At 40.8% G+C, this 6,931-nt stretch overlaps 1 long non-coding RNA gene across 1 annotated transcript in view; it reads right to left on the bottom strand.

Annotated features, from left to right (window-relative positions):
• Positions 1 to 6,931, bottom strand: part of LOC109298698 — a 265,275-nt gene that overhangs the window by 75,646 nt on the left and 182,698 nt on the right. The window contains exon 3 of the long non-coding RNA XR_002097682.1: positions 6,541 to 6,641. This is a non-coding gene — a long non-coding RNA (uncharacterized LOC109298698). The remainder of the gene's footprint in view (positions 1 to 6,540; positions 6,642 to 6,931) is intronic.

A 6,931-nucleotide genomic window follows, 5' to 3' on the forward strand; every position in this document is an offset into this window, starting at 1 on the left:
CTTGTTCACTGTTGAACAGGGTTGGTTTTAAAACTCAGGGCTGCTGCCCTACTTTCCCACTCCTAGTTATGCTACAATTATCAAGAATAAGTATCAAGGGCTGGGGAACCACAGGTCTAATTTCTGATCTTTCCACCACTTGGATAGCTATGTAATTCCTTCTGAGGTGTTAGTTTTGGCTTGTATTGGAGAATATGAAATCAGAATCAGGTCTTGTAATAAGGGCTTAAAGCAAATCAAAATAGGAAGGGAGTTTTTATGAGTACTGAGGGCATGTAGTCCTAGAAAAATATGGCGGGAAGGGATCTCAAGAGACATCTAGTACAACTCCCTGCTCAAGGCAGTATTATCCCGGGCCCAACCTATTGAGCTAAGTACAGACATTCAAAAAGCCCAAGCCTGAATTGATTCAATCTTTGCAGGTTAGCCTAACCTGCATAGACTGAACTGGCAAGCAAATGAATAGACATTCACTTTTGATTCTGGAAATGCAGGCACATGCCTGCAGTGACTCAGGCCAGAAGCCAGGGGGTGCTAGAGTTGGATGGTCCCCTGTTTTCCACAGGTTATTGTCTAAATGTTTTTCATGTCACAACAGCCCCTTTTGAACAGGGCGTTGATTATGGCAGCCTTATTTACAGTGGTCTGTTCTCAGGTATCTCAGTCTCTCATCACTTACCGGTTTTACCTTGAAATGTAAATGTAGCTTCCTGTTTTCCTGTTTGAGAAAGCAGTCTGGTGACACTCCCTTGCTCAGGTCTGTCATAAAACAGCTATATATATTACAAACAAACAAAAAAGAAGTTTGTCACATAGCACAGGCATCAGTTAGAGGGCCCGTCACATGTAATGACTAACGCCACTTCTCTGCTTACACAGTCCCCTAACACTTCCCTTGCTGATCAACAGATACCCAATGGGGCCCAGCCCTGCCTTAACAATACATTCAAGACTTCTTAACTCATCTTGATTGCCAAAACACTCAACACTCCCCACAATAAAACCATGTGTTCCAACCATGGAATTGCTTTAATAAAAGATATCGCCCACAAAAATTCTTGCCTCTCATATCAAATCCTTCCTCACTCAATATTCTCCAGAGCACATCATCCCAGTTATTCCAGCCTATCCCTGTATGTCATGTTTCCCAACTGTCTAATCAATTCTGTTGCTCTCCAATAGATTGTTTATGATAAAAGCCTCATTTGAAGAGGAGCCCTCTGTTTGCTGCTTTGTTTCACTTGTTCTCCGCAACAAGAGGTAAAGTCCCTCTTTCAGGAGTGGAACTGGATGTAGCTTCTTGAGTCAGGGCCTTGGAGAACCCAGAAGGGTAAGGAACTGAAAAGCTAGGCTCCCAGTACGTGAAGGATCCCAGTCTCTGCCCTTGTTCTGGAAGCTGTTCTTGAGCTGGCTTTGGGACACTCTTAGAGACCAGATAAAGCTGCAGTAATCCCAAGCAAGTTCCCCTACTTTCCCCCCAAAGGAATCCAGGACAGGTGTCACCAGCAAATTTGCTAAGTGCATACTCAGTTCCATCTTCCCCATCAATATTACAAATATTAAACGGTACTTGACCAAGGTCAACCCTGTGAGGAGCTCTACTTGATACCTCCTCCCAGTTGGGCTCTGAGGCATTAATGACATGAGTGTGAATCCGACTAGTTATGTATGCATCTTACAGCAGTTTTGACTAGATTGTATTTCTTTATGAATGAAAGTATCATGGGAGATGGTGTCAAGGTGTATCACATTTCTGTTCCCTCACTCCCCATCCACAAATCCTATCACCTTGTTCTAAAAGGAAATCAGGTTTGTATGGCACTTGCCAAATTCATGTTGGCTGTTAGTGATCTCCTTGTTCCCTTCCAAGTGAATAGAAATAGATCCCTTAATGACATGCCCTATTATCTTTCCAGGTACTGAGGTCAGAATGACTAGTCTGCAATCTCCCAGATCCTCTTTCTGCCCTTTTTTTTTAAATTTGGCATTGTATTTGTCTTTGTCCAGTTGTCCAGGAACTCCACAAATTCCCAAAGAGCATAGCCAGTGGCTCTGCAGTTCTCAGCCAACTTATGGAGTAGTCTAGTATATATCTCTCCTTGAATATATTCTGCTTCTCTGAGTAATCTCCAACCTTTTCTTCTCCTATTCTTGTCTGATTATCCTCTCCCCCATCCATGCCAAATGCACTCTTCAGACAGATGACCTTATTCATGAAGGCTGAAGTAAAAGAAGAAATTAAATGCCTCTGCTTTCTCCATGTCATTCTTTACTAGGTGGCCTTCTCCATTCACTCAGGACCTGTTTTCCATGATCTTCCTCTTACTTACAGCATACTTCCAGAATGTATCCCCCCTCCCCCCCACACTTTTACTTCCTTTAAATTTGAGCCCAAAAGAATATCTTTCAGAAACTTTTGTTTTAAAGTTTTCTGTTTTCTATAACTACCACAAAAGCTTGACAGGAGTTAGACCAACGGTATTCTGAAATCACTGTGATAACGCTAAACAATTCTGTCTCGTTGTTATCTTATTATTCCTCCCTTCCCCTTTGTCCATGTCTGTCTGTTCTCTTGTTGAAGACAGCAGTTTATAAGTTCTTTTTAAAGTTTGTGACAAGGACTTCTGAGCATGATCATAATACAAATAATAAAGATGTAAATAGATTTGAATTCCAATTCTAATGTTGCTTCTCCTTGTCCCCATTCCTTGTGAGTGCTCAAAGTCTGTCTTTATATGCAGGAGGCTGATAATTTCTCTCTGCTAAAATCTGGGGAGAGCTGCATTAATAGGAAAAAAACAACAACTCTTTGTATAAAATTGGTTTGGCAAATTCTAATATTTTTACTCCCACATGAAAACTGGTCTGGCCTCAAATCTTATCACTTGCATTTGGCACTTCATCTCAAAGAGATGTATTATGGTGCCTTTTAGAATTTCCAGGAAGTGGGATGAAGTAGGAATGCCATATTGGCCCACCAGACCTAATATGTTTTCCAAGTAGTGGTAGAAACCCTAATTTTCAGGGTTTCAATTTTGATATAATTATCATATTTATATGCCTTTGCTTCACAAAACAATAAATTCTTACAGCTGGTTGGAATACTTAACCAAAGATGCTATTCTGAAAAAAACAGCATGGAGAGTTGTGGAGTCTCTAGCCCTCAGGATTTAATGCCTTCCAGAACATATGTACTCAGGCTGGATTTGAACCTGATTTTAGGCTACAAATGGTTGTCGTCTTTGTAGCAGGATCAGCTTTACTGGGAAGTATCCTGCTGATGCAATAGATGGGAAGAGACAGACATTGCCCAGAACCATTGTCCAGCAGGATCAGACCCCTGCTGCTCCCAGAGCTTCAGGGGCCCAAATCTTCACAACAGCCCTAGGTGCCTGCCACCAACCTGGGGCATGCACAGCACCTGCAGAATGAGGAAACCTATGGACTTCCTGGCTCCATCCTTACAGACATGTACCCAGAGAATTCCTCTGCCAGAGTATTCCTGGGGCATGCATCTGCAAGTGTGGAGTAGGGTAGGCCTTAGGGTTCCCCAGGGTGCGCCCAGGTCAAGGCCACGCATGTGGGGCAGCTGAGGACTCCGGGCAACCTCAAGGTCTCATGTCATAAATGAACTGACATCACCCATGAGAAAGTGACACAATTAAGAATTATCATCCTTCCATTTTTAGGTGTGTGTGGAGTGACAAGGGGCAGGGATGTCTGTTCACTTGGGTTTTGTGCTGCCATAAAAATTATTATGACAAAGAAGGGCAGCATCTGTTTGTAGCCTACGATGAATAAATAATTTAAGAGTGGGGAAGAAAATACACTAAAAGTAATTCATATTCCAAAACTGTATCTCCTTTTACAAGTGCTAAGGGACAGACTATCAGATAAGTCTTTTCTTTGTGCAACTCACACTTCAAGCTTTCTTCTTCCATTTCCCCCCCCTACTTGCTACTGGAGTTGTTGAAGGGGTTTTTTTTAATTTATCAAATGCAAGGTAAACCACATTCTAGTGCTTGAGAATGTGCATGTTTTGTTTTCCATTAGGAATGTTTCTTTCCTTTTGATAAACTTCAAAGTTCTCTCTCTCTTTTATTGAAAGCAAAGCTTCACAAATATGCTCAGTATTTTTGTTTAAGTCCATTACTCAGGATACTTACTTAGCAAGAAGACCGCAATTCACTTGAAGCAGTCAGTTAATAGAATAAACCTCAAAGAAAAAGCTTGGTTGGTACAAGTCAGCACAATCCACATATTTAATTACAGCCAAGTAATTGCAAAAAGAACCATGCATTATCCTAAATACATTGCATAGGGAAAGTTCCTACCCTTAACTGACTTAATGTTACTATAAATGCAAATCTATTCATTAGTGCAGTGAAATGAAATGGAAAGCTGCTGTCATCTCAAAGTAGTTTTATTATTGTTGTCAGTACATTATATTGGGGAAAAAATAAACTCCAACAGATTTTAAAAGTAATGTGGGCTTTTGCCATTAACCTTGATATCTACTGCGCTACACAGAAATCTAGGTGCATCACATTGACTTTATAATCCATAGTTTGACACACTGAGTTATTACATTTTACTAGTTTTTGCCACTGTGTGCATGCTGCATGCACAGTTGAGCCCATTTCAGAATCCCATATGATCTTTAGTTTTAATCCTCAGCCACATTCAACATACTGCATTTAAAGAGAAATTTAAAGTAAGTAATGTAGGTAAGTACTGAGTGACTATGGGAGGTAAGGGAAAGAGAATAAAGGATTAGCAGGCGAAAGGTGATGGGAAGTATTTGATTCGTCATCCCTAAATTATAGAGAGACTTTAGAGCAGGAATTAGTATGGTGAGATTAAACAGCTTTGAGAAGGAAAGGAAGGATGGTGAGACAAAACTGGTATTATAAATTTATTTTGAATGTTTTCTTTTTCTTTTTTTTTTGTTTTGAACAAAGTGGTTATGATGAATCAGTATGCAAGTGTGTTATTAGCAGAGCATGTTAGATAAGATTTAGAGTTAAAAAGCATGCTTTCTTTTTTTAATGAATGCTAAGTCTAAGGAACTTAAAAGGCAGGTAAGACCAAGCAGGTAAAATAATAAATATGTGTTAAACTTGATAATGACCAGGCAGTTCATGAGTCAAAGCATTTTAAGGACTAGGGTAGCGCTATATATTTGTCCGAAGTGGCAATGGCAGAAACAAGAAAGTTGTCGGGGAAGGGGCAAACAAGAAGTAAGAGGAGTCATGCATTTTGAGGGCCATGCTTATAAACTGCTCTCTCCAACAAGAGAACAGACAGACATGGACAAAGGGGAAGGGAGGAATCTGTAGAATAACAAAAGGAGCTGATGGGAGAAGGATGCTGAGACCAATCAAGACATCTGCAAAGTCTGATAGCAGAAAATAATGCTTTTTTTACACTTCAAATTTTAAACCTACTGAAAGTCTAAAAACCATTCCTGCCCCCAATCCCCCACCCCCAGCCAAGAGCAGAAATACTGATGCTTATGTTTGCCTCTTGGGCCCCTTCTACACATTAAATGCATTGCAGAATTAACTGGTTAAGACCATTTATATGTCCAAAGTAGCTATCATTCCATAAAGAGTTCCAGCCATCTATAAAGTAGGATCTAATAAAATGTGTACTAACTTTATAGCTAGTTGCTATCAATATCAAGCTTTAATTTGCACATGTAGCAGGGTATCCCCTGTGACTGGGAGCCACATCCGTTGAAGAGCTCCTGGCGGTAGGAGTGTGCTATGCCCAGAGTGAAACCCCTGAGCTCTGAGGATCAAGGAAGCCATAATCCCTAGGGCTTGGGGCTGCTTGCTTCTTGTTGGTGAAGGGGGAGCCTGGGATTGAGATCCCCCTGCACCAGCAATAAGGTATGATGGGATCAAATGTGTGATCCCACAATCATACCTCCTGCCATGACAGGAGGTGAGGTTGTGTGAATTGAGCATTAGATCCTATCGTACATATACCTGCATGTGTAAAGGGGGCCTTGGACTTTGTTTATTGAGAACTGGATACTTTCAGAAGCTTGAACACAGTTGCACTGGACTGAGTGCTTTCTACCCAGTCTGATTCTTCCCTGACGTAAGTGCTCAAAATTAAAACCTAGATCAAAATGTAATAAATGACCTACCTTTATCAGGGATCAGTCCCTTAACTTAAAATACACCTAGAATTAGAGGCAACCCAAGTAGGATATGGGGCCTGGGGCAAATCAGCCCATGTGGAGCCCCACCCCCACTCCAATCCAGGACCTGAAAAAGCTGCAAGGGGGTAGTGGGGGGGGGGGTAGCAAATGGCTGGATGTGGAGCCACCACTCCGCCCATCTCTGCATGGCCCCCCAAAGCATGGTGGTCGCCCTGATTTGCCCCCTCCCTAGGGACAGCCCTGCCTGGAATATTTAGGTGTTCCAAATAATAGCTTTTCAGCTTGTGTCTATTTCTTCTTTAAGCTATCCACTATTAAAACACAGCAATGATTACACATCCTTGACCAACATTAACATTTATACTTACCAGGTATATGGAAATAGCTGAAGTAAAATAAGTCATTGCTTAATATTGCAGTCTGTAGAATACGCAAGATAAATGGACACGAAAGTCTGTAAAGTAGAAACCTTGAAATAAAAAGCATAACAAATGATATTAAATAAGAACATGCTTCTTTATTGCAATTATTAATCTACAGTGTATTCCAACTTTTTCTTTATTAGGTAGACTATTCAATCATATCATTAGTTTTAGAACTCCAAGAAAATATTGATCTGTAATAGACATAAAGTTAGTGATTGTAGAATGTACTAACATGAATACCATCCCTTTGTACAGAAGGTTTATTTCCAAGTACACAGTGTTGTAATACCTACATTTGAAATGTTCCGTTTAATGGGGGGGGGGGGGGGGAAAA

This window comes from Gavialis gangeticus, unplaced genomic scaffold, assembly GCF_001723915.1.
Source record: "Gavialis gangeticus isolate Ggan-Ray unplaced genomic scaffold, GavGan_comp1, whole genome shotgun sequence".
Classification (NCBI taxonomy): Eukaryota; Metazoa; Chordata; order Crocodylia; family Gavialidae; genus Gavialis; species Gavialis gangeticus.